Genomic DNA, 26,251 nt, shown 5'->3' on the forward strand with positions numbered 1-26,251 from the left:
GAGCTGCTACCCTCAACATTTTCACCCTCTTCCCCTGCCCCCATCACCAAGAATGGAGTCAGGGTTTCCAGAGAGACCAAACTCTCCTCTCAGCATCTTTTCCATCCGCTCTTGCTAAACTGGCCCCAGAGGACAAGGGGGGAGGGAAGTCTGACCCTTCTTAAACCACTGTACAACTACTACACCGACCACCTCCACTCCAAAGCCGGATTTTGCATCTTGGGGGCGGGACAGACCTCGTCCCGGGCTGAATTCTCTTTCTACTCTTCGAGGTTGGCACACCCAGGTGAGTAAATGCCAACTCTTGATTCCTGTGTTCTTGGGGCGCTGTGATTGCAAAGTCTGTTGGGGTTGCTGCGTAGCAAGACCAACTTTTGAGATGCACTGGTTTTCGCTCAGATTTGCTTGCTTACCATTGCTGTTATTTTACGAAGCAGCTGCAAGCAGTCTTTAATTCAAAGGAACTTTCATCCTATACGTCTCGCCTTGCGATATAAACTCAACTCACCCAACTGGGGTGGGGCGAGTGGTACTGGGAGGAAGACCGCGAAAGGGGACCCCAGCGCACCGGGTCAGGATCCGGTCAGGGAAGTCCTGAGGGTGGGGGAAGGATTACTGTTTTGGAAATCAGGGAAGGGGAGGGGAAGAGAGTCCTGGCTGAAGTTGCCCAGAGAAAGCTGTGAGACATTGTAATGCTATCTAATGCTTGACCTACCTGCAGTTTGGATTCAGCTTCTCAACCTCCTTCCCCATTCCCTTACCATGAGGTCCCATATTTAATTGAATCCAGGACTGTCAGGCTTAAAAGTAATCAATAAGCTGGCAAGTGCCTTCATTTAGTCCAGCCCCTCAGCATTCATTCTTCTGTTAAATAAAGTGGCCAGAGGTAAAAGGGGAAGGGGGACGGGACTAGAAGGATCACTGAAGCCAAACCACAGCTGACTAAACAGATCAGGGCTCCGCGCGCTGTCACAGACGACCAAGGGTTGTCAGGACCGAATCTGGGGGAGATGATTAGGAGGTGGCTCACGCCAAATCAAGTGAGTGTTGATTACCTTCGGGTGGGGAGCAGGCTGAATCCTCAGGGGTACTCTAAACATTGAACGCCTCCTTTCTCTTAAAATAAGTGGGCTTTAAGTCACCAGTGTTCATTCTGCCCTCCAGATTCACCGCCGTGGGTGGCCTTGCAGAACTGGCTTCTAGTCCCTGAACTTGCCAGGCTCCAAGAAAAACAAAACCAAAAAGCAAAAAAAAAAAAAAAAAAAAAAAAAAAAAATCAGGCTGCAGAGATGATCCCTGTACCCCAAACTTGTGAAGGACTCAATGTGGGGGTTGGGGCAGTAGAGGCATGAAGGACCAGTAGAGTAGTGGGGGGGGGGGAGGGTGGGAGAGTGCACCCAGGAAAACTTTGCAAGAGAAGTATCTGAAGTATCTGAGAGTCTCTGATCACCCCCATGCACAACTAACCTACCGGTCCCTTAAATGTTCAGTGCTTTTTGGAGGAGATGTCTCAGCACCTTTGCACTTCATGTTCGAAACTGTATAAAACTAACTTTCATCCTCTTACTGGTTTGCAGAGATTTTTAAAGCATTGTTCTCCTTTCTCTTGTCCCACTTGTTTTTCTGTTTCCTGAACAGCATTTTGAGCTGTAAAGGCACTCAACTGTACTTCAACTGAGACTAAACCCTGCCCTTAAACAACAACAAATACTACCTTAGCTTCTAATGAAGTATTCTTTTCTCCCTACTCATACCCTCTACTACCTTAACTACCTCTGTTCTCAAAGGTGTTTGTGCTTTTTTTCTTTGCATCGAAACAAATAGTATAAAGCCCCCAAACTTTCCTAAGATATAGGTGTTTTGAATCCATGACAATGTTTTGTAGTTAATATTCACTGTTCAAATTGTTATATATCCACCCATAAGTCAGAGGCAAGAAACATCTTTTTTATTTGATGCCCTTCAAGTTTAGAAAGGTTCCATTTCTTTTTATTAACCAGGGGATAAGGCAGAGCTCACGTTGTCTTTGGCTCTGATTAGATGACTTCTGATGTTTTCATTTCCTTTAGTGAGCTGCTGCTTCTGGGTTGAACTCATTAGATTTGCCTGCCCATTTTTAAAGAGCCTGACAAAGTTGATCTAGCAGATGAGGGCTCTAAGCTCAGAGTTGGTCAAAGGTTCTCACATGCAGAGAAGTGGATAAAAATAGAGGGAGGGTTGGGAAATATAGCCAGGATACCTGTGTTAATAGTACATCCCAGTAATGGCCAAAATTTCCTCATTTATCTCTGATTGAAAGATTCTGATGGTTTCACATGTTCAAACTGAAAGCACGTCAGAAGTAGGTGATTCCCCCTGAGCGTTACATAAAAGGATATATTGGTCCATAGCAGGAGTGATGTTGAATCCTGAACTGTTTTCAGTGGTTGCATGAGAAAAACTTGCTTATAATGAAATCAAAGGTCTACTCATGTGTTACCTTATGAAAACTCCCATGGTCGTCAAACCTGAACTTTTCCTATGAGTGGTCAACCTTGGTTTTGTTCTCTAGACACAGGCCTAGCATACATTAGTGGGAACAGGCACAGAGAGAGGCAATGAGTTTCCCAGCATGAAATAACCACCTTACTGGAAGTTCCAAATATTTATTTACGAACAGTTGCTCTGAAGTTTGTGAGTCGTTTCTTAATTGCAAAAAGAAATGAAAAGACTTCCTGTTTATCTCCAGGTGTGTAGTAGGGACGTGACATTTTGTTTGAATTATCAGTTTGTCTTAGGGGGATTCTGCTTTTAGAGGTTTTAATTAAAAGGTGTCTTGTTGTAAAGTATTTCTTGATCTACATGTGGATTTTTGATTCAAAGTACCTCATTTTAGTTACTAGGAAGCAAAGGTGTTTTCTGATTCCAGAGAAGTTTTATATAACAATTCAAAAAAATAGAAGAGAGCTTTGATTCTTCTCATCACTGGATTGTTTGGAGTCCATTATCATGACTGAAAACTTAAAGATTATCTGATTTATGAATAATGATCACTGAGGGGAAAATGAGTTAATGGTGGAATCTATTCCCATTTGCATTACAATCTTCTGGAACTCAACTGAATGTATTCATAAGGCTTACACCATGTCTTCCTCTATCTTCGTTTTGCAAATTTTCTGAAATGTGACACCCTGATCATTAGGGCCACCTTTACTCACATTAAGCAAGATTTTTTTTTTTTTTCCATTTGGAGGTAAATGTATTGGAAACCAACAGTCAATGTTGTGTGTAATTCGTGTCCCACACTTTCAGAGGGGTTTGGATCCAAAGAGTGAAAAGAGTATCTGATGATATCCACCTGACTAAGCGGGTATTCATCTCTACAGTAGTTGGAAAAATCACTTAGTGAGTCTTCCGTGTTTTTAAATCAGAGATGTGGCAAGAAGATCTATATTTCAGGCATTTTGAAGAGGAAAAAGACTAAATTTGTTCCCTATATTTGATTTTTCCATTTTTGTCTTGTTAATGTTTTAAAACAAAACAAACAAATCCCCCCTTGGATCCATGCAATAACCCAAAGCCATATTTCCTTGGCAACAGTAGCCAGTCTGCTGCAGTTTCAAAATATCAAAACAGAAAATTTTAAATGCGTTCAGAATAAAATGTCACATGGTTCAAGACCATCCTTTGGTGCATTAAAACTGACCTTCCAGCATTTAATAACAGAGTTGCCTTTGTCCTGGTTTACTGTAGATGGTAAAGAACTGATTGTAGATTTTAATTCTTTTTAGGATGTCCTAAAAATCCTACAATGTGTTTTTTGAGGGAAGCATGTTATAGGAATAATTTAGGCTGGGGTTATAAATTCAATCTCTGCGTAAGGTATTTATGTGGAGGTCAACCCTAAGTTCAAAATCAAGCTCAATAAATGTGTCAAATAAGATGCACTGTCTCTTCGATGCTATTTGAAATAGATAGTCTAGAGTAAGGGCTCAATTAGCATTAAGTTCACCCAGTCAATATCTGCTAAAACTTGACTGCATAATAAAAACATAGTAGTGCCTTTCACCCTTTTCTGTACTAGAAATTTAATTTATATGGGAGCTTTCTGTTTTCTCTATGAACTACTAAATATGTATGTATAGTGTATATATTTTCCCTGAATTGGCAAATCCTGAGATGTCCTTTATTTGTCTGCTGTATAAGCCTCTTCAGAGCCACTAGCTTTTACCTCAGTAAATATTGAAGGACCCGGGGCAGGTCTTGAAATGAAGACAATGAGGTCTTCCTTGGGAAGGTCGATTTTGGTCCTGTGATTTTAGTACACAGGGATGGGTGGCCCCATTGAAGCAGATCTTTGGTGGGACTCATTTCTAAACAGTGAGTAGCAACTTCATCACCTTGGATCTATGACTTGCAGAACTGGGCCAGAGCTTGAGGGTAGTCTATTGACTCTAGCTGTTTAATCTGACTGATGTGGAAACTAAGACTCAGAGAAGTGACTTGTTCATGATCAGGAGACTTATTCAACAACCCTGTGGATGACTCTCTCCTAAAGAGACTCAGGTTCCCTGGAGAAAATTTCCGTGGTGTCGCCATGTGTTCTGATCTTCTTTATGGAGTACGAGTTGGAAATAATTGGGGGCAGGAGAGGGGACTCCCACCTCCCACTGGAATGTTTGGAACAGCAGCATTGGGGATTATTACATTCTCTCTCCTGGAGCCAGTACAATATTTATCCAATAGATGTGATTAAATTTGTACAAACTCATTGTCTGCAGCCATTTCTGTTAGTGTGCTTGTTCTGTGAAGAATTTCCCATGCACAATCTTAGCTTTCTATTTTAAATGTCACAACTAAGTCAATAAAGTAAACAAAGAGATTTTATAAGTGTTTATGGTCCCAAGAATCCACAGGGGGAATCCTTTACTCTGTTTTAAATTAAAGGTCCATTTGAAAAAGAAAAGATTTCCTCAAAAGTTGCTATTTTATAATCTCTGGTTCATAACACAAAAGTTATCTAACTTTATTTTTCTTCATTACTTAGAAAATTAGTGAAATTTCTCCTTGGAAACATTGGACTGGGGGGAATACAGATTTTCCGTTTAACCCTCTCAGGTTTAAGGTTAATTGATCAAAAGACCGTCCTTATCCAAAAGATCCCAACATCTGTGGGGCAGCTCATTGCTTCTTGAAGAAGAGGAGGAGCAGAAGCAGGCTGGCCTCGCACAAGGCAGGCAAGCCTCAAGAGCTGGTGAATCTAGGAGAGGAGAAAGAGTTAGCATTGGAATAGGCGGTCGCTAGAGGGCGCCGGAGCACCGATGGAGCCCACCTCCGGGGGACCAGGAGGCTTGCTGGAACCCTAGAAAATGTGCCCAGGAATGGGGTATTGATGGAACCCCAGATGTATGTCCGTGGATCTCTTCTTGTGGCTGGCTAGGTTGCTCAGTGGATGGACAGCCTGACTGCTCTCAGAACTGACAGATCTATTTGGAATTTGATTGCTCTTTTCTTTCTTTATACTGTTTTCTGAGGAAGAGCTCAGAATGCAGAAATACCTGGTTTGAATCTTAGTGATACAGTTTTTAAGCTATAGGTCTTTGTGTGAAAATGGGACTGGTGATGGTTATGACCGTGGAGTGTTTAAAGTGTCCGTCATGTTAACAGACAAGCAAATGCTGGTTCCTATGCCCATTCTCTTGCAAGCAAATTCTCCCAAAACTTCAGCCTTTCCTTTTTCTCAGAGCCTCTCCCTCATTCCCACACCCTCTCCTTCAGCAGAAAGGTCTCATGCATTCATCTATTAAATGATAATGAGCCACAGTGTTTCTGCCCAAAGATATGCTTGGCACTGGGGGTAAGTGTGAAGTTCTTACAGTCTGATGTCACAGGCTTAAGGAGCAGTTGGCGACATGAGAAGAAGCTTTAAAATCCAAGGTGGAAGTGTAAAGAGAGAGATGAACAAATGATTCCAGGAAGAGATAACAGGAGCCAGTTCCTTTTGTCTCAAAGAACCTGGAAAATGGTCCTTTTACAAGTTCTGTTACGTCAGGGGTTTCTTCATTTCCTGTTTCCAGGAACCAGGCCGGTGGAGGGCAATTCCAAGGGTGAGGAAGGGGGAGTGGTAGAATCTCATTCAGCAGGCATTTTGGTTTATTTAAATATACATTTAACATTGTTAATAGAGATTCTTAAATCTGAATCAACTTGTACCATTGTCCCAAGGGTATTAATTTCATCAATAGCACAATAAAATAAAAGCCTAATTGGGCTTAATGCATTTATACAAGAAAATGATTTTGAAGGAAATGTAATAGAAATACAATCACAACCACCAAGAATTCTGATCATTCAATGGTGGACCTGAAACAAATTAGAATTCTATTTTTAAAATATTGAAAGTTATATTTAATGCAAAATCAATGAAAATGAAAAAGAATAAGGGCAGTGGATTGCAAAAACCATGTTTTATCATTATTATTTTTTCTCATTATTATTAACATGACACATAAAAAAATCTTTTAGCTTGTTAGCAGGCACTGGGGTGCAGAATGCCTGATTTGATGTCTTTGTTATCTTTTGTGAAGTTGACTCACCAGGTAACCTAGAGCCCCAAATTCCAGTGGCAAAATAGAAAAAGCAAGGAGATTTTATGTTGATGTAAAACCAAGAATTGGCACCTGGGACCAAGTATGTTAATGTTGTCTGGCCAGGTGGGCTGCAGAGCTCCCAAGGAGCTGTGGTTGAACTTCTTTTCCTTGGTGCCCCTTAAATTCTATGACTTTATTGATGGTGAATCCTACTGGAGAAAAGGGATAATAAAAGGAAAAGGGTGGAAATAGTTGATTTTGGGGACAGTTAATAGCACTCGTACTAACTCTTGACCTGGTTTGAGTTTCAAGAGATGGGATTTGTATGGAATCAGAGAATGTGTGAGCTGGGCAGTCCCATGAAATTAGGCATGCTCCCTCCCCCTTTCTACCTGAGAAGACAGGGGTGACTCATCCGTGCTGGTAGAGTGACAGCAAAGGTGGAGGCTTCCTCACCCCTGGTCCTGGGTACCTCTGGCTCATGCCCCACCCATCTCTCCTTTCCTATATCTGTGGTATGAGGCCAGGACCCTCTTTTTCTTATTCAGAGCTGAACCCAAACCAGTGCCAGGCACCAGTATTTCCTCAAAAAATTTTGGTGAACTGAATAAACCAGGCTGTTTCTTTCTTCTTCATTCTTATTCAGGAAATGGGCCCCCCCACAAAAAAAAAAAAAAATCACTGGTTGCCATGCAGTTTGATAAAGACAAAATATTTGTGGCGTTTTATTATGATAGCGGATTAGGCTTTGAAAGTAAACAGCCTTGGTTTGAACCCTGGCTCTGTCTCTCAACAGCTGTTTGGTTTGGGGTAAATTATCTAACCTCTTTGTACCTTATTTGCTCATTCATAAAAATGGGGAAAGTACTACATGAAGTAGAAGGGACCTGACCATCTCAAGGACATGTTGGTTTTTCTTGCTTTCCATTCCTGCTGTCTGCTCTTCCTGATATTGTACTTTAAAATTTACTTTTAAATTATTTTACACCCACTTACATTACAAATGAAATTATTCAAAGAAACTCATATGCAGTCATTAAATGTACATATTCTATAGGTTAAATATGATTAGTTTTGTTTTAAAATTGATTTGGTTAGTGTCAAAGCATTGGCAAGTGGGGAGGAGGAGAAACCAAATCTAGGGTGCCCCCTCTACAATCCCAAGACACCACAATCAAAGAACTCTGATGTTGAAGTTCCTTTTTTCACATCCTCTCATGACTATGCTTAGCCCTTGCATCATGGGCTTTGTTGCATTAATGTGCCTACTCTCCTAGCATGTCACAAGCTCTTCCTGGTAGCAGCTATACCAGCTATACCATATGGCTTCTTGATATGACTCCAGAGGATCTGGAACCCTCTGGTACATAGAATAGTCATCCACCCAGTATCCATGAGGGATTTGTTCCAGGACCCCAATGGGTACTAACATTTCTGGATGCTTGGTCCCTTAAATAAAATGGTGTAGTATTTGCCTATTTCCTATACACATCCTCCTGTATACTTTATATCATCTCTAGATTACTTATAATACCTAATACAACGGAAATGTTATACCCAATTACTGCATTATTTGAGGAATAATGATGAAAGAGTCTCCTCACATTAAGTACAAACACAGCTTTAGAAAAACATCTTCAATCTGCAGTTGGTTCAGCCCATGCCTGTGTAGGACCAGCTATACATCTCTGTCACCCTGTGTGCACATCTATGCTCTCAGTAAATATTCTGTGTCTAGGCCAAATATGTATTTAACTTAAAATCTGCTCCATGTCCCCTCTCATTTGTTAAAAATACTCTTATTTTGACTATTGGCTCTATATGATATGATCTAAATAAATGTTTGGAATTATCTATTACTATGCACAGTTGTGTCTGTGGTATGTTGTGCTTGATGAACAGTGTATGGGACTTTTTCCAAAGATTATTTTGACTATGCATGTGTATTACTTTGTGACTTTGAATCATAGCCCTCACCTCAAATGCACTCCATTATATTTGTAAGACTGTGCACTGTGTTATACCTAGCCAGGTAGGATCATTTTATCAGTGAGGGGCATAAATTTTGAGTCACACATTCCAGTTCTGTTTAACCTGTTGAAGCTCAGTTTCCACAAATATAAAATGAGAATAATGGTATTGTTTATGCCCAGGATATCTGTGAAGCTTGCTGGCATATGGAAATTATTCAAATTTCAACTATTATTGGCTGGCAGCATCTTTCAAAGGTTAGAGTCTTGAGTAATTAATTACTCCAGTGGTAATAGTTTGCTGCATTGCAGGGGAGTTATAGAAGTTAGGGTGTATTTACGAAACTCTGGTAGAACTCACCAACAGAGTGGATACTTTTCATAGATTCGGAAGCAACCATTTACCTTCCTTCTCCCTCTCTGCTCACCCCTCTCTCTGTTCCTATTCCTAGCCACAAAAGATGACTCAAGGGTTATGCTGAGCTTTCTCTAAGATAACACTTCCTCTGTTCCTGCTGGTTTTCATTTTATTTCAAATGCAAGGTATGTTTAGCACTGGCCTTGGGCATGTAGCCTGAATACAAAATCAATCACTCCACTCTGCGAGACCAGCAACAGATACTTATTGTGTTTAAGTATCTCCTACATTTGTCCAAAAAGGATCTTAAGCCATCAGCAATAGACAACATTTTGGGCATTTTCTCTGCTATGGAAGTTCAAAATGTAACTACTATAAAATACTCTCTTTTTTATTAGGCAGTTGGAAACCCCATGCTTATCTTCAAGCAGTGTTTCTCACACCTCAGGATGAATCTGGAGGGCTTATTAAAACACAGTAATGAGTCCTGTCTTTGGAGTTTCTAACTCTGGGGGCTAGCTATCAAATGATTTGTATTTTCTCTTTTTGGGGCACCGGTGATTGAACCACTGGGCCATATCCCCAGCCCTAATTTGTTTTTATTTAGAGACAGGGTCTCATGGAGTTACTTAGTGCCTTGCTTTTCTGAGGCTGACTTTGAACTAGGAATCCTCCTGCCTCAGCCTCCCAAGCTGTTGGGATAACAGGCACGCATACCGCACCCGGTTGAATGATTTGTATTTTTAACCATTTCCCAGGTGGTGCTGATGCTGCTGGTTTGGAGAGAACACTTTGAGGGTCAAAGTCTTAAATATTTACTTGCTTTAGAGCAACTGTGCATTTTCTCTCCTGTATGGCTCAACTGAGAGCAACATTTGTGGTAAAGAAAGGGATCTGACATTTACTGAGTACCTATGACATTTACCATGGGCCAGATACCTTACTGGCCACTTGACACATATCCTATTTTATCCTCACAATCACTCTGTCAATCAGTTCCCTATTGTTATTGAGACCCTATCATATAACATGGAATGTGCTAAGCTAGGTGCTGGGTACATGGAATGAATAAGTCTGCCATAATTTTGACCTTCTGGCTATTTTATTTTAGAAGGGAAACCTTGTATAAGCAAATAATTACAAGGGTGATTAGTCTGGTCCACAGAAAATGGAATATCAGAGAAGCTGAGTCACTTGGCTATGGTTACACAGCAAATGGGAGAGAAGACAAAACAAACTTAAAAATCATGTTCATCCCTTCCACTAAAACAAAAGCCCTTGAGGTTTTTGGTTTCAGGGCTCTTTTCCATCCTGAAAAATTATCGAAGACCCCAAAGATCTTTTGTGTGTGTTAATCTATTGATATTTGCTGTATTAGCAATTAAAACCATTTGCCCTTTGAAAATGGCTATCGTAAACCACACTATAAATTATAATATCTTTCCTAGGTTCTGAACCTTAATTTGTTTTGATGACTTTTGTAACCATGAAAGATGAGAGACTTTTCATCTCCTCTAACACATTTATATTTTAAATGCAAGGGCCTCTTTTAAAACTTAACCTGTATTTTCTGCTGATGGTAACCTCCTCAAGAAAAGGCTGATCTGCTTTGAAAATGCCTTTTAAATTACTTAAAGATTTATTTGCTTGTTTAAAGGAAAAGCAACCTTTAAAGTGTCAATCCTGGACCAAGTTCAGATGTGGAGATTGTTATTCATTGATGGACTTCAATCCTAGCCGAGAGCATTTTGAAAGATAACAGCTCATCTAAGTTTGTGGCAAGCATTGCGTTTGGGTCCCTTGGGGTGCAAGACACTGCAAGGGAAGCCCACGGTGGCAGGCGGAGGGGTCATTTCTGCAGCTTCATTTCAGTAAAAGAAACAACGCTGGAGGCCTTTCTGTGATGTCAGTGGCTAAATCGTGTTTAATTGTGGGTTAACGACTGAAATATGGCCCTTCCCCATCATTTTTATTCATTATCTAATGGGAATGAGAAGTTCTAGTAGATATTTTCCTTTGGTGTGTAATGGCCCGTGGTTGTTCAGACACATTACTGCCCTGGCTGACTCTGAATGCTTTATTGGTGTCGTTAAGTTTTACTGGGTAAAATCAACCGAATCGGAGCTGACACAACTCAATATGATTCTCAACTGATGATCAATGAATTCAAATCTCCCTTCATGTTTGTAGAGACAAATGAACGAAGGGGGATGCTGCAGCAGGATCAGTGTGTTACTTAGGTGGACCAGGTTCTTGGATGAGAAGTTAAGAAAGAGGGCGTGAGACAGCCGTCTGACTATGGTCTTTTCGACACCAAGTATCTGGAATCACTGGCTCACTGGGCATCTTTTAAAAATGTCTATCTGACTGTTTGATGACACAGAGGCACAACCTATCAACAAGAGAAACAAACACCCAAAAGGGTGCTGTTAGGTGCTCGTTCGTCATCTTCAGTAGACGCTGAAGTTCATCATGAAGTCTCTTTGCCACCTGGCCTCAGGCAGCAGTGTCTTTGTGTGGCATCTGTGTCTTTCTGGAGAGAGATACTTGCAGGAAGATCTGAGTCCGAGTGATTGTACTGGCACGTCACACTTCCTTTTCACATCCCATCAAGCAGGAGTCTGTGATGTGTCCCATGACAGGACACCTCCTGCAAATGCTTTTGGTTGAGTTGCTTGTGCCGTTTTTCAGTTGAGAACTTCTTACTCAGAATTCTAAAGATTCTGACTTGATGGGCTCTTGTGAGCAAATTATTTCCTCACTCTAAACAATGAACCCTGTTGACTTTGCAGATTGCTAGAACTGCTTTTGAGATGCTTGTTTTTCTCTAAAGCAAGCACAAACATGAAAGGTAGATGGGTCCCCTTGTTCTTAACCCACCCCTCCCACCTAGGCTCAGTGCGCAGGAAAGACCACATTTGCTTCCTGACCTTATGTGTCTGCTCTGAGTTTGGCTTGTCATGGAGCTAAGCAGTCTGGAAATGGGCTTGGTGCCTCCAGCAGGAATGAATGAGAATTATTTTCTGTGTGAATGGGATGATGAGAATTTGCCTAATAGGTGAGCATCACTTCCCTAAGCTTGGAAGAAGAGCTAATACTCAATTAAGGAGGCTCAATGCTTGGTACTTAGATGGAAACTCTGGCCCTCTTTGCTTAGATGGTCAAAGAACAGTTTTTTTTATAATTGCCATTCTGTACCTGTGCATTTTATGAGTAATTCCAATAGCAGGTTACAATGTATATTCTTTAAGTACCTTGGTTTAAAACACACACACACACACACACACACACACACACACACACAACTTAACTTTAATGAATCTAAGAGAAGTTAAATAAGATCTGACTAAGGCAAACTTGATAGTAGCCCAAAAAGGTCATTGTCAAATGAGATCCATCAGGGCAGGGATGAACTACACAGCTCATAGACGAATTCTAGCTTCTACAATACAGAGGAGGTTTTTTGTTTGTTTTTGTAAATAAAGTTTTATTGGAACACAGTTATGCCTGTTATTGCATGCAGCTTCTTTCATACTACAGTGGTGGAACTGAATAGTTGCAACAGAAATCAAATGGCCTGCAAGGCCCAGCTATCTCTCTCTTTACCAAGCCTTGTCCTTGGGGCCTATTTCCTCAATGTAGGAAAAAATATATAGTTTTCAAACTATCTAAGGGGATATTATTCTGAAATACAGACTAAATAGCTAAGTGATAGATCTGTTGCTATGCATTGTGAAGATCATGCACACAGTAGGTGCTTGGGGCATGAATGTATATTTCTAGTTGAATGATTTGTGGTGTAAGTTCATTTTCTCCCTTTTTAAATCAAGGGATCTTATTTAATCTCTAAAGACTCTTCTTACATGACTCATCTTACAGTATTAGGGAGAGAAGAGGTGAGGCAAACAGAAATACCCTAGGTGCCTCTGTGCTCCAATGTACCAAAGTTACAGTCACAGTCTCTTGAGTACCATCTGTCAAATTTATTAAGTATCAGATGGAATTATTAGGCAGATGCAAAAAGCTTGACCATCTGCTGCCACAGTGCTATTGAATATCTTACCTGGAGAGAAACAAGAGGATTTAAGAATTGAGTGCATCAAAATTATGTTTTGATGCTTGTTCTGAGTTGGTTTATGGAGATGGAGTTGAAAAACACGTTTGTTGTTTGTGTTCAGCAACTCTCTACATTGTTTTCAAGTGTGTGAGTACAATCTTGGGCACTTCACAGATGTACAGAACTTGGGTTAACAGCACCCTATAATCCCCTACCCCAAGTGCCTAAGGTCCCTTCACTCACATTCCAAAATCTCAGGTGGAATTCACACTTCCACTAGTTTCCAAAATTACACAGAGGAGGAGAGCTATAAATTGATTATTTGTTGGGGACAAAAGGGGTCAGAAGAGATGATGATCACCTGGTTTTATTGTCCTCCACCCCTTTGGGGGTGGAAATGAGACATGTCATCCTGGGAGAAAGACTCTCATTCTGCAGTGAGATTTGGGTAGCTGATTCCTGATCCCAAGCATATGCTCTGCGCTCTTTAGGAACCGGAGTTCCCACGGCCCCTTCTTCCTGAGGAGACAGCCAGGGTTTCCATCTGCTCAGCAACACAGATTTGACCATGGGTTATCATTTATTAATTCAGACATTTGGGAGAGAGACACGCTGGCTGTGCTGAGATGCAAACAGAGCCCCAGCCTCTACATCAGAATCCCAGTGCACCCAAGATTTCCTCCTAGGCACTCCAGCCTCCGGAGCACTGGGGATTAGACGGAGCAGCCCTGCCTGCCTCCCACGCGTGGTAAGTGACTTACTGTGTCAGGATGAACGCAGGCTGGCTGTGTGGAGCCCTGGGCTGAGGCGAGTGAAAGTCCACTCATAAGCTCTCCGTTTGCACCTGCAGGACCCAGGCCACTATTTCCTCCTTGGAAAGAGAAGGGTAGAAGGGACAGGATGGGGCTGACACTGGTGGAGGGCAGTTTGTGCCGTATTCTGACACTGGTACCTTTAAGCTTCAATTTGCCATTGGTTTACTTTAGTTTTGAGAGCCCCGGCAGAGCTGGGAATGTGCTTAATGAAGTGTCACAAGCTGAAATGGCCTTTCCCAACACATGTACAGGGCTGGTGGGCACAGACAGACAGACGACAAAGGCATGTTGTAAGAACAGACCTCACCTGGTTCTCCCGGCTGAAGGCATGGCCATTGTGTCTTTCCGGGGTTTTTGTTTCTCAGGGCTCCTGATTCTTATTAGAACTTCTGAAAATCTTCATCATGGAACTAGAGGCAGAGGGATTGCTTTTATAGTCAGTTCATCAGTTGCATAAGTTAGGTTAGTGTCACAGTTCAGAAAAGTGGCATCACTGTAACTATATCTATATTATATATAGATTAGATAGATAGGTATATATATAGGTGTACAGCTGTATCTCCTAATGTACATCTTCATTCATCAAATTTATTTTTCAGGTGTATCATATCACAGACAGATGCCATATCAAACCTATTTCTTTGAATCAAAGGTATTTAAATTTTGATCTAAAGCAAGAGTTATTTGACTACTTCTGCTATTCATCATGAAGGGCATAAAGGGCATTCTATATGCAATCAGGATGAAATCCTAGAGTCAAAGTTCCTTTTTGTGAGAGAGAGGACCGCTTTTGCGACTTGGAAATGAAGATGCTCATATTTGGTCTCACAAAACTGGACGTAAATTAAAACAGTAACCCCCTTTCTTTCTGGCTTTATTTGTGAATGTTGATCCTAGCATCATGAACCGCAGAGCCTTTCCTATTTTCTTGTTTCACAACTCCTCAGCGATGTGCAAAAGGAAAGGTAATAAAGGAAAATCTTTTCAAGATAAAACATGATTCATAAAGGTGACAGTCATGCCATATGTGAACAGTGATTAACAGCTGCAGAGTCTGCAAACTGCTTTTTAAAAATAAAGTGATAAAGCAGATTTTCCCATTATTTCGTGTTTCGGTGCTTGCTCAAGTGTATCGCCCTGATTTTTCTGGGCTTCATTTTATTCTGTAGCAATGAAATCACTCTTCATGTCCCAGTGGTGTGTATTGGGGCTTACTTAAATATTTCACAGATATTTCTGGCTATTCATCCAGTGATATTTTACGTTTCATGGCGACAATGTGGTGTATTAAGACCACAACTTCTTATACAACTGCTCATTTTGTTTCTGTAGAGTGCGTCTGGATGTTTAGAAGTGATAGTGTTTCCAAGGCTGGCCCATTTGGAATTGGTTTACTTTAATTTAGAGAACCGCAATGGTGCTGGGAGTACGTTTAATGAAGTGTCACAGGCTTAAATCGCCTTTTCTGGCAGATGCAGGCTGCACAGCTGCTGGGCATGGACAGACAGACAGACACAAAGATGACTTCACCTCTGAGATGAAAGGTGGCAGGGGAAGAAAATCCCTACTTTAACATTTGGTTGTCATTTTGGCAAAAATAGGTTAATTCTAGAAAATGCGTTTTTCAGAAATTGGATTGTCTTTGCCAAACTAAGAAAACCCTGTTTGCCTGGTTAATGAGCCCCTGACAACTTGCCTTGCTTCTCCTCAGGGCACAGAGGGGTGCTGTTAAAATCCTGTTTGGGTCATAATTCCCTTGGACAATCTGCTCAAAACTACGGATCTCTCACCTAAAAATCAAACACATCTACTCAGGCACATAAGTGTGCATCCGGTTTCAAGGGTTTACAGACCTCCCTGAAGTATAGACCTTCTCCTTTTCCCATCAAGAGCCCCTTCATGGTCTTATGGATGTGCTCTCCACGACAAACTTCTTTTTTAAAAAAAAAAAAACATGGACTTCAACATGCACAACATTGTAGCATTTCTGTTAAAGGGAAAAGGGAACCGTAGAGCTGGGGACATTTGGGGAAGCCTGGAACGGTCTGGAGTTTTTTAGCTTACCACAAACAGCTGTGCACTTGCCAACCTTTGGGCATCCAACCATCTGATGTTGTCTGGGGCACTCTGTCCAGCGTCTGGGTCCTTGGATTGGGTAGAGAAGGAGTGAGGGCAGTGCTAGCGGGTGCTGGTGGTGAGGGAGCCATGGCTGTGTGCCAGTGAGTTTCCTCAAAGGCAGTCCCCCCACCCGTGCCCCAGGGAGCCTCTGAGCCCTGCTTCCCTGATGGGCTGCCCAGGAAGACGGTGGACTGGGCATGTCATGTGATGCTTTGGGACTAATAAAAGTAGAAGATCTCCCTCTGCGACTCCTGGTGGAGGGCCAGTGGTGCCCAAGACTTCTCCAGGGCTCCACACCCCGGGTCATGAAGTGTAGCTTTCCTGGGGCTGACTTTCCAGCTCTGTGGCTCTGTCCTCACAGGAGATGGTGGGTGCTGCCCAGTGAAGCTCCAAATCAATATTGGAAGTGATTCACACAGAGCTTTATGCAGGTGCATCGGTGAGCTTGGAACTGGGTGCTGTGCTAAGTTCCCTGTAAAGTATCAAGAGCTATTTTGGAAATAGAAAAAAGAACAAGTACAAAAATGGAAGATCCAGAAGTGCAAGGGTAAGACTTGTCCTCCATTCCCTACTTTCCTCCTTTTAAAAATCCTCTTCCTTTCATCTTTCCTTCTGCCTTTTTTCTCTCTTTACTTTCATTTAATTCTCTTCTCCTTCCCTCTCTTCTTCTGTCCTTTCCTTTCTCACTTTCTTCCCTTTTATCATTTCTTTTCATCTTCTCTTCCTCTCCCTTCATCCATTTTTTTCTTTCCTTACCTCCACCCTTTAATTCACAGGCATATTCTCAGTTGCCTACCAGCTACTGTTTGTTCTTAGCTTGCATGAAATTTTCTTTTGCAACACATCTCTCTTCATGCTACTGAGAAACATTTCTGCCCTGTTACCTTCTCCAAATCCTTTGCCCTTTCTTGTCTTCCTTAATCTTGTAGTCAACTGGCATATATCAAACACCTACCATGTGTTATTTAGAGAAGAAAGCTAAAATAATGATGGATTTCAATCTCAGGAAGGTAACTATTATATTTAGGGATCATGGTACAAGTAGGTAAAAAGCTCAATAATAGGGTAATAGTTACACGATACCACAAAACAAGAATGTGAGGTGATATAAGACAGGATGGGCATTCTTACCAGGTAAGTGGAATGAGGAACCTTTTGTGTTTCAAGAATGGTGCAAATTGTGTGTGTGTGTGTGTGTGTGTGTGTGTGTGTGTGTAGGGTGTATGAGTTTTGGGAAAATCTTCTAAAGAGGAAATACTTTCCAAATAGGATGTTAATATTGAAAGTAGAAAGAAAATTTCAGTCCAACAAAGGGAACTGATGTAAATGAAAGCTCAGTGGCAATGGTCTTTATTTTTGTCATCTTCATTCTCCAAGGAGAAGTATTTTTGTCTCTGAGGGCTCCTTTAACTTTTCCACCACTTCTGGGCATTACCATCTCTTCTCTAGTTTCCCTCAAGTGCTGTTTCTCTTCAGCTGGTGATGGGCTCAGGGGACTCAACTAGTTCATCTCAGACCCTGTGTGGATCCGTAAGTTGGTCACTTCATGCTGCGGGTAAAGAGCTGCCTGCAGTAGAAGGCTGTGTTGCAGAGAGAGCATTGAAACAGTTCCTACTTTGGTGGTTGAAATTCCACCCTTTCGTTTTTGTCAGATCTTGGATGAGCCAAAGCACACAAAGGGAATTGTCTGGCAAAATAGAGATCTCAGGGTGCCTGGAAATCAAGGATTTGGGCTGGAATTTCTAGTTTGGCTGATCCATGCCTGGTGTATCATTGGATATTTGTTTTCCTTTGAGTTGTTGTTTGGTGGGATTTTTCTCCCCAGTGCAAGGGATGGAACCCAGAATCTCATGCATGCTAGGCAAGTGCTCTACCACTGAGTCACATCCATAGCTCTCTCTCTCTCTCTCTCTTTTTTATTGCAGCAGTTTAGAATTGAAAAGATCTTTGAGATTGTTTTTCTCTTTTATTTTGTCCATAAAAGAAAATTATCCTGCTCTTCTGATTCATCGATATATACATTTAACCTGCATTCTTGATGTTTTCATAGTAGATATATAGTATAAGCTGAAACCAATTGGAATTATATTGTTTCAACATCCCTAATCTATGAAGGAATATCTTCTTAGTAACATAACAGATCAATAAGCCCATAGATGAGACAGTATTTTATATTGTGTGTGCCTCTGTGTATAGTCAGAGTCATTGAGGCATACTTGATAACCCAAGGAAATGCTGTGGGAAGAAAGTTAAATTGACAGCTATAAGTATCATTGTAAAATGAATTTTTGCTCAAACTGAGTCAAACGTATGCAGCCAATGTACAAATCCCCTGTGATAGTGAAGACTGCCCCTGGAGATGTAATGAAAATATGCAACATGGTATAGTCACGGAGAACAGTATCCAGTGCCAGATGCACCCGGTCCTAGCTTCATGTCTGGGTCTTTTCTGAAAGTGACTTGCACAAAATCTGGCTGAGACTCTGTGCTGTGGAAGTTGAAGATGCTAAGTTTATTCCCTCTGAGGCTGGCATTTCCCTGTGATTGTTCCATCTGATCCTTCAGACAGCTTAGCCCTCTCGGCAGCAGGGCTTGGGAGATATAGGGGAGTTAAAGTCCCCTCTGCTCATGACCTTTTGATTTTTGCCCTTAAGTAAAGGAAATAATCCCTTTATCAAATATTTGCTGGCTGCTTAGGATATAAACGTTCTCATGGCTACATTTTGATTGATTATTGAAAAGTTCACATTCCAACATATCACACATGATATGTGTATTGGACGTGGGTATGTGTGTCTAGGGAATTGAAAAAAGAATTCATTTTCCTTCTAAAAACATCAGGTGATTTCTGGGGCCCATCTGAACTTTTCTACCCTTTCTTTATCAGGTGAAACCTGGTTGAAAGAGTTGCCTTATAGAAGGAAGGGGCAAATATAAGCCTCACTGGAAGCTATTCTCAAATGGTATTGCCAAATGGCAGTTTTGAAATAATTTTATTCAGCTTTGTATCTTATAAGTAAGGGAAACCCCGGCCCAGATGTGTGAGATCATTTGAGCCAAAGCGATGTAGCAGATTAAAGATAAAACAAGATCTGAACACATATTCTGACTCTCCTGACTTAGATGTAGGAAATCTTTGCACCCTATTATGAAAACATGTTAGACAAAGAAGGCAATGATAAACAAATTAAATATTTAATAGGCAGAGTATATCAAACAGTGTTGTTACATATTTCATCAGGAGTAACAACAGAATTATGAAGGATTTTTTTTAAATAGGGGATAAAATTGTTTCGAGAATACTGAGAGCTTTTATTAAAATATTCTTGGTTAAAGTCAGACTTGTTGCACATTACATTCTGTAACGTGGCAAAATGACTCTGGAGGTAGAGAAGAAGAAGATAGACATTATCCAATTGCTCAAAATCTATTAAATGATTGTTTTATGAATGACAGAAGCCAAGAACACAATATATGAAAAGACAATACAAGTATGATCCTCTCCTTATAAAGTGGAATGCAGTTAAAACTATAATGAAACTACTTTGCCTACTTCCAAATGTCAATGTTAGAAAAGAAAAAAAAAAGAGATTAAAATAGTTTATGAGTTAAAAACAATTTTTTTAATCACAAGCATTTTAAGACAAAGAAGAAAATGAAAAGAATCTGGTTATTGGTGAAGGAAAAATCAAGTGATCTAATGAACACAGTCAGAATTTCTAGTCCAAGTTCGATAGTGTCTCTTCCTCCTTCTCCTCAGTTATTCTTCAACCTCACCCCAGTCACTAGGAAATTCAGAAGGCTTGATCCCTGCACTTCCCAGAAGCAGGATCTTGGAGAAAAGGACAGATAGAGGTGATGGGGCTGGGGAGAAGGGAGCCGGCCTTGGAGCCACTTGCTCTGAGAAAATGCACCTTTCCCAGCTGTAGGCATCTTTCCAGGGTCTGCCAGTCCGAGGAAATTGAAAGAAGGGGCTTTCTTTACAGGGTTGCAGACATGTCTTTTGTGTTTTTATGGCTCCTCCAATAGCACTCTGAGAGCCCATCTTCCCATTGGTTTAGTATTTACCACCTCAGGAGAGCGTGGTGCAGTGTGACTGGCAACTAAAACCAGGCAAAAGCTGGCTCAGCCTCAGCTCAGATCTTGTTCTTCATTTCCTACCTCTCTGGGTCATTGCTGGCATCAACCCCAAACCTGCACTGATCCCCTATCTTGGTAGCCTCATTGGAAGCAGTGTTACATAGAGTTTAACAGCGCAGGCTCTGGAGCTGCGACACCTGGGTTCAAACCTGGGCGCTGCTGCGTGAAGCTGCATGAAATGGGGCAAGTTATCCAACCTCTCATGTACAAGTGCCATTATTTGTCAGTAGGGGGAATCATAAAAATAGTTCGCAGCTCATAGGTTGTTGTAAGGTCATTAAATGGGAAGGACTTTAACTTAATTTGAATAGTGCCTGGCATGGAGTAATTAATTGTTCTCAAATGTTAGCATTTATATATTAGTTTAAACTGCAGGGATACTGTATAATAGTACTGAGATCAGTATAATAATACTGAGAAGTACAAAACCCCTTCACTACACTGGAGAATTACAGTCTAATCTGGGAAACAGAACATGTTTGGGCAGGGAGGAAGCAGAGGCTCTGTCTCCCAGAAAAGGATAAAGCATCTAACCCATGTAATGCCTTCCTGATCATGGGCCCCTGAGGAATCCAACTCAAATTTTTTTTTTGTTTATTCAGCTATAATTTCATGTAATTGCCTAAATTGGCACCACCACATGATTTTTTTTATATTAATAGTACTTTATCAGGCACCTGCAATGCCAGCCAGGTAAAATCCACAATGTTGCCTTGCATTTATTTAGCACATTACAGTTTCCAAAGCAGATTAACAGAACATGAATTCTTAAATGTACCACTGTTATTAAGACCCTTGTTTTGGCGGTCTCCCATTTAGTATCCTGTGAAAATGTGGAGATCAGCCTGAGCAGCAGAATCTTATATCAATCCATTAATGTCCTGATGCTTGGGCAATTGTCATGGAAGCTAGCGTTGGAGGTGTATCTCAGAAGAAGCATTCATGTCCGGATAAGTCCCTCCTCTTACAACATGATACCAATCTTCTCATGTAATCCTCTTCCAAACTTCCTGACAAAGGAGGTATGATCAGAGGAAAGACTTCCCACCGTTGCCATCTTGGCTCCTGATTTCTATTCTTTTCTTTTCTTTTTTAGTACCAGGGATTGAATCCACGTTCAATTAAGCATCACTGAGTTACATTCCCAGCCCTTTTTTATTTTTTATTTTGAGAAAGGATCTTGCTCATTTGCTTAGGGCCTCACTAAATTGCTGAGGCTGGCTTTGAACTTTTGATCCTCCTTCCTCAGTCTCCTTCGCCACTGGGATTACAGGTGTCTGTCATCATGCCCAACCTAATTTCTGTTTTTCTGGGAGCATTACCTAATGGTGGCTTTCTCAGCTTGTGTCTGTAAACTAGGCTCAGATTCTGCCCACACATGCCCAGCACCACTTAGAGCAGGGGTCAGCATAACTGTGACCAAGGAACCAAATCTAGCCTACCACCTGTTTTTAGGTGGTCATCAACCACCCATCTTTATTAATAAAGCTTTATCAGAACACAGGTACACCATGAATTTATCTATAGTCTGGGGCTGCTTATGTGCTACAATGATGGAGACCACAAAGCCCCCAAATGTACTGTCCGACCCTTTATAGAAAAAGTTTGTTGACCCTTGACCTAAAGATTAGACATGTCAATGGCATAAGGAAGAGGAAGAAGGCCTCCCAATGTCACCTAGTGGCAGAACTCACTGAGGGTCCATGGATAGGAAAGTTTAGGGTGTGAAAATGGAATGAGAGTGATAAGGTTGCTGATAGAATAAAGGGAATGAATGAAGTGTTAACCGGAAGTTTTGGCACATTCTCCTGTTGCCTAAGCTGCAGATTGCAATAAGTATTCTAATTCCAACTTGAAGTTGCCATATATGTTTTTCATCACAGAAGTCTTATGAAATACTACAGTGATGAGAAGTTTAATGGGTTTCTTTGAAATGTGACTCTGTTTTCACATAACCGCACATGCTAGCTTTTTACAATTTCAGAACAAAACATCCTTTGGGAGTTGAACTTGCATCTTTAAGCATTGATTCTGAACTGGATGATTAGATTCCCTTTCTCCAGAAACCAGAACCCATTAGCTTCTTTGCAGGTATTTTTTTTTTTTTTTTTTCTGAGCCACCGGCTATGTGTAAAATGGAAATCACCACCCAAGGCAAGTTTTTGATCAATCCCCTTTGCGTTATGAAAGGGACCACAAGGAAAACTATTAAAGTAAAGTGTGACATCCAGGTTTTTTGACCAAGAAGCCTTGTTTTGCAAAGATAGTGAGAATATAAGGAAGTATTTATTTTCCATGTGTGGCTAATCCTATTTGTGCTAAAGGATGTCCAGGTGATCTTGGCTCTGTGCTAACTTGTTTTTGTGATTTGGAACAAACTTCTTCCTAGAATACAAAGTATTCTGTCTGTTGGCCTGAGGACTGGGACACTTGTACTCAGCAGGTGATTCTACCTGGCTCAGAACTGCCCCCATCTAGACAGGTAGCATTGATAATTTGCAAGAGGATGCCTAGCAGTGGTCCTACCCTCCTTCTCTCTGAGCTTCCGTTTCACCAGCTTGGACTGAGCTAGATGATTTCTAAGGCGTCTTCTAGCTGGTTGATTCGAAGGCCTTCTGAGGTAGTCTGTGTGGGCTGGCTAAACAATGCTCTGTGGTGCTCCCCTGCCTAGGTGCCTTTGAAGCCAGCAGGGAAAGCCATGTGCCAGGAAGTCCATGGAGCTTAAAGAGAAGGGAGCTCTTGGGTTGCTGTGAGGACAGGGCTTTGAGGTTGGAGGTGACAGCATCAAGGCAAATATTAGTTATAAAAGGGTATGTGTGGGAGAGACCACAGGCAGGTGTGGCCTTATTTTGCTCAGTTTTGGAACAGTGAAGAGAGGCCATAGCCCCTCTGACTTCATGTCATAGGTGAACAGTGACATGTGCCTAAGTATTGTGTATTGACAGTGCTTTCTCTCTGACCAGGGTATGACTGGGGTTATGCTTGGCCTCTGAAAATAAAGACCAGGACTCAAGAGCGTCCAGGTACCTGGGCTGAGCAAAGGGACAATAGTAATTGAGGAAGGTCATTGAGGTGCACTGTATGCTTAGTGCACACAGTGGTGAGGTTCACCTGACTAGAGTCAAAGAACCTTCTACGCAGAGAGGCATCGGGTCTGATTATCCATGAGATCTTGCAAACTCAAGCATTGGTCCTCTCAGCTTGACCAAGCACTTGGTAAATTTCTCTGAAAAACCATTAATTCCCCACACCCCTCCTCCAACTTTGTTGGGCCTTAATAATCAGTGCTCAGTGATTTGGAGTTGTGTATAGAGCTGGGGGCAAACAATGCCATCTTACCATGCCATGTGCTTTAAACTTAACACCAGGTTAGGACTACACTTGGCCAACGAGGAAACTGAGGCTTCCTGCTGTCAGCTAGTCTGCTCAAGGCCATAGAGCTAGAATATTCTGCACTAAAATTCAAATCCAGATCTTATACCCAGGTAAGGGTGCCTTACCCATCCCTCTAATATGGCTACTAGCAACAAGGCTATACCCTAGAGAGTGCTTCCTTATCTATTCAGAGTTAACATAACCCAGGGTTTCTTAACCTATTGACATTTTGGACCAGAGAACTGCTTGCTATTGGAGGTTGCCCTGTGTAATCTCAGATGTTCTGCATCATCCCTGGCCCCTCCACCCACTTAATGCCAGTAGCAACCTTCTCAAACCCAACACCACCACTCAGTTCTAACAACCTACGATATCTCCTGACTTTGCCAAATGCCCCTTGGAGGACAGAATTGGCCTTGATTAAGTGAGAATCATTCCTGTAACCCAAATGTTAATTTGGCATTAAAGAAAGCATCTCTGCCTATATAATTTCTTTACTGTCCTCTGTTTTTTTTTTTTTTTTCCTTTTGCACAAGAATTCTGTTATTAATGACTTGGGCCCTTCTCCCTGTCTGGCTGACATCCTGGAGTGTGTCACTGGGAACACTTCACCTTCCTGGCGTCTTCCCAAATTTCCCAGACATCTTCTCTTTGAAGCCTGGTGCCTCCTAAAGAAGTATTAAGAGCCAACCAGCTATGAAAACAGTGTGCTCTTTCCTCTGCTAAGTGCCTCTGCTCAGGCAGTAAAATGCTTCAGTGGCATGAGCATATGGCATCAACCTGGCCCCTGAAAAGCCATGCTGGGCATTTAACAAGCGTGAAGGGAAGGGGGACAGGCTGTGCTGAGCTCTGAAAGCTTGCAGAACAGGACCTCCTCTCCCCCAGGAGAAGCTGGACCAAGTTTCCTCAGGGATCCTGACACCACGTGGGCCAATGCTTTGTGCAGAACACGGCTGGTGCCTTGAAGCTGTTGGATTTTATTTCGTTAATAAAACACCCTGCAGACCCTGACATCTGTCACAGAGAGAGACCTAGAGCACTATGTGGCCTAGCACCAGCCCCTCCTCTGACTCCAGGTGGACACCCTGCGGTGGTCCACCTTCTAGGTGAGAGGATATGGGCCTTTCTGCAGTGACCCACTGCATTCTGTGTGCACAGGCTCCTGAGGGTAGGGCCTATCATCTGTTCCATGATGATCGTCATCATATTCATCAGAAAATAATTAAACTGGATCAGCAGACTGGCTTACTGACCCCAGAATGCACGGGTCAGGAAAAGATCATCAGCGTATTTGACCCCCAAAGTATACTGCCTATGAATTTTCAGAATTTTCGGTGAGATCTCTCCCTCTGGGTGCTGTCATCAAGAGATATAGATAAAGAGCGTTTTTGTGGGATTTATTTTCGGGAACATAAGTTTTGGAGATAAATAAAATCAAAAAGAAAAATCTTTAGAAGTCAAGTTCAGCGACCCCTTCTTCAGGAAAGTAACTGTGGGCATATCCTGAGCCACAGCTGACAGTGCACACTGCACATGTGTCTGTGCGTGAATGTGCACCTACAATATCTTCTCCACATGGAGAAATTGGGTTTCAGAGCAGATAAGCTGTTTAAATTCTTTCTCAGTAACTTCCTGCAGGTAAAGTGTGAATGAGTTACTTAAGGACTTGTTCTGTTTTCTGATCCTTAAAAGAGAATAACAGCACTATGGCATTGTGAAGGTTAGGGATGATGTGTTCAGAGTGACAAAGCACAGAAGGCACTTATTATCAACACAGTATCCTCTCACGAACCTTGAGGATTGCAGGTAGTGAGTCTGCAACAGGGTGAACATTTTCAGGTTACTCTTCAGCAGTCAGGCTGTTATACCTGTTATTCATTCCATTTTACTCCTGGAGGTAGATTTCACTGGGGTTAGATGTTTTTCCATTTTGATATACTTTCTTTCAATCCTTGTTCAACAAAGAATAATAAGTCACATTCCAGAAATTTGAATTATGTTCACATAGCATCTGTAAGGGCTCCCAGGATTCATTTATTCCACAAAGAGTTATGAAGTACCTATTGTGTGCCAGACACTAATCTATGGTCTGGGGGATTCATAAATCAAACAAAATACTTTGTCTTCTGGGAGTTCACATGTCAAATGTGCTTCTATCATGCATCCAGGAAAGAAGTCTGGCATTCAGCTTTTGATACATCCATTGTGAACCATCTTTGTGCCCTGCTTTGTGCTGGAGAAACAGGATACAGTGATGAACAGATGATACGCTGGGATAAGGCAATGGTGGTGGGCGTGTGGGGTAATGACACATGAGCAATTGGCTGTGAGGTGGAAAACAAAATTATGACAGGTGCCATGATGATCCAAGAATTGTTTTTTAGAATAAATTTATGGATGAATAATTCATTGAGGTTTATTAAGGAAAGTCAAGAGCCTAGTACCTGGAATAAGTAAGTGAATGTGTGGATGAATGAACTGTTGAATGAAGAAAAGGACTGCCATGTATGGCTGGGCAGGTGTCATATTGCACAACTTGTAGTTCAGATTGTGGAGGTGGTGTGTAGCCTGCATGGTCAAGTGCAGTAGCTCTGCCCAGCACTTTACACACACTCTATCTTTCATAATCCTTCCAATACTCTGTTTAAGTGGTATTTTCCTCATCTTACAGGCATGGCATTGGGACTTAGTGAGGTTGTTACTTACCTAGTGAGTCAGTGAGGGGGAACCTCAATTGGAATGCAGATGCATCTAATGGAAAGTTCCTGCTTGGAGCATATGAGAAAACAGTCCATCAAAGATTAAACTTGATGGAATCTTGTCTTGGAACCAATACTTAAGTTTCGACA

General features: G+C 41.6%; 1 protein-coding gene across 1 annotated transcript in view; it reads left to right on the plus strand.

The window, feature by feature from the left end:
• Nucleotides 1-252: 252 nt before the first annotated feature.
• The window catches only part of Cpne4 (copine 4), a 470,230-nt gene continuing 444,231 nt past the window's right edge, over nt 253-26,251 (plus strand). Inside the window, exon 1 of the mRNA XM_047564415.1 lies at nt 253-286. The gene's annotated coding sequence lies outside the window, so the exon portion shown is untranslated. The remainder of the gene's footprint in view (nt 287-26,251) is intronic.

The sequence above is a fragment of the Sciurus carolinensis genome, chromosome 9 (genome assembly GCF_902686445.1).
Source record: "Sciurus carolinensis chromosome 9, mSciCar1.2, whole genome shotgun sequence".
NCBI classification, from domain to species: Eukaryota; Metazoa; Chordata; class Mammalia; order Rodentia; family Sciuridae; genus Sciurus; species Sciurus carolinensis.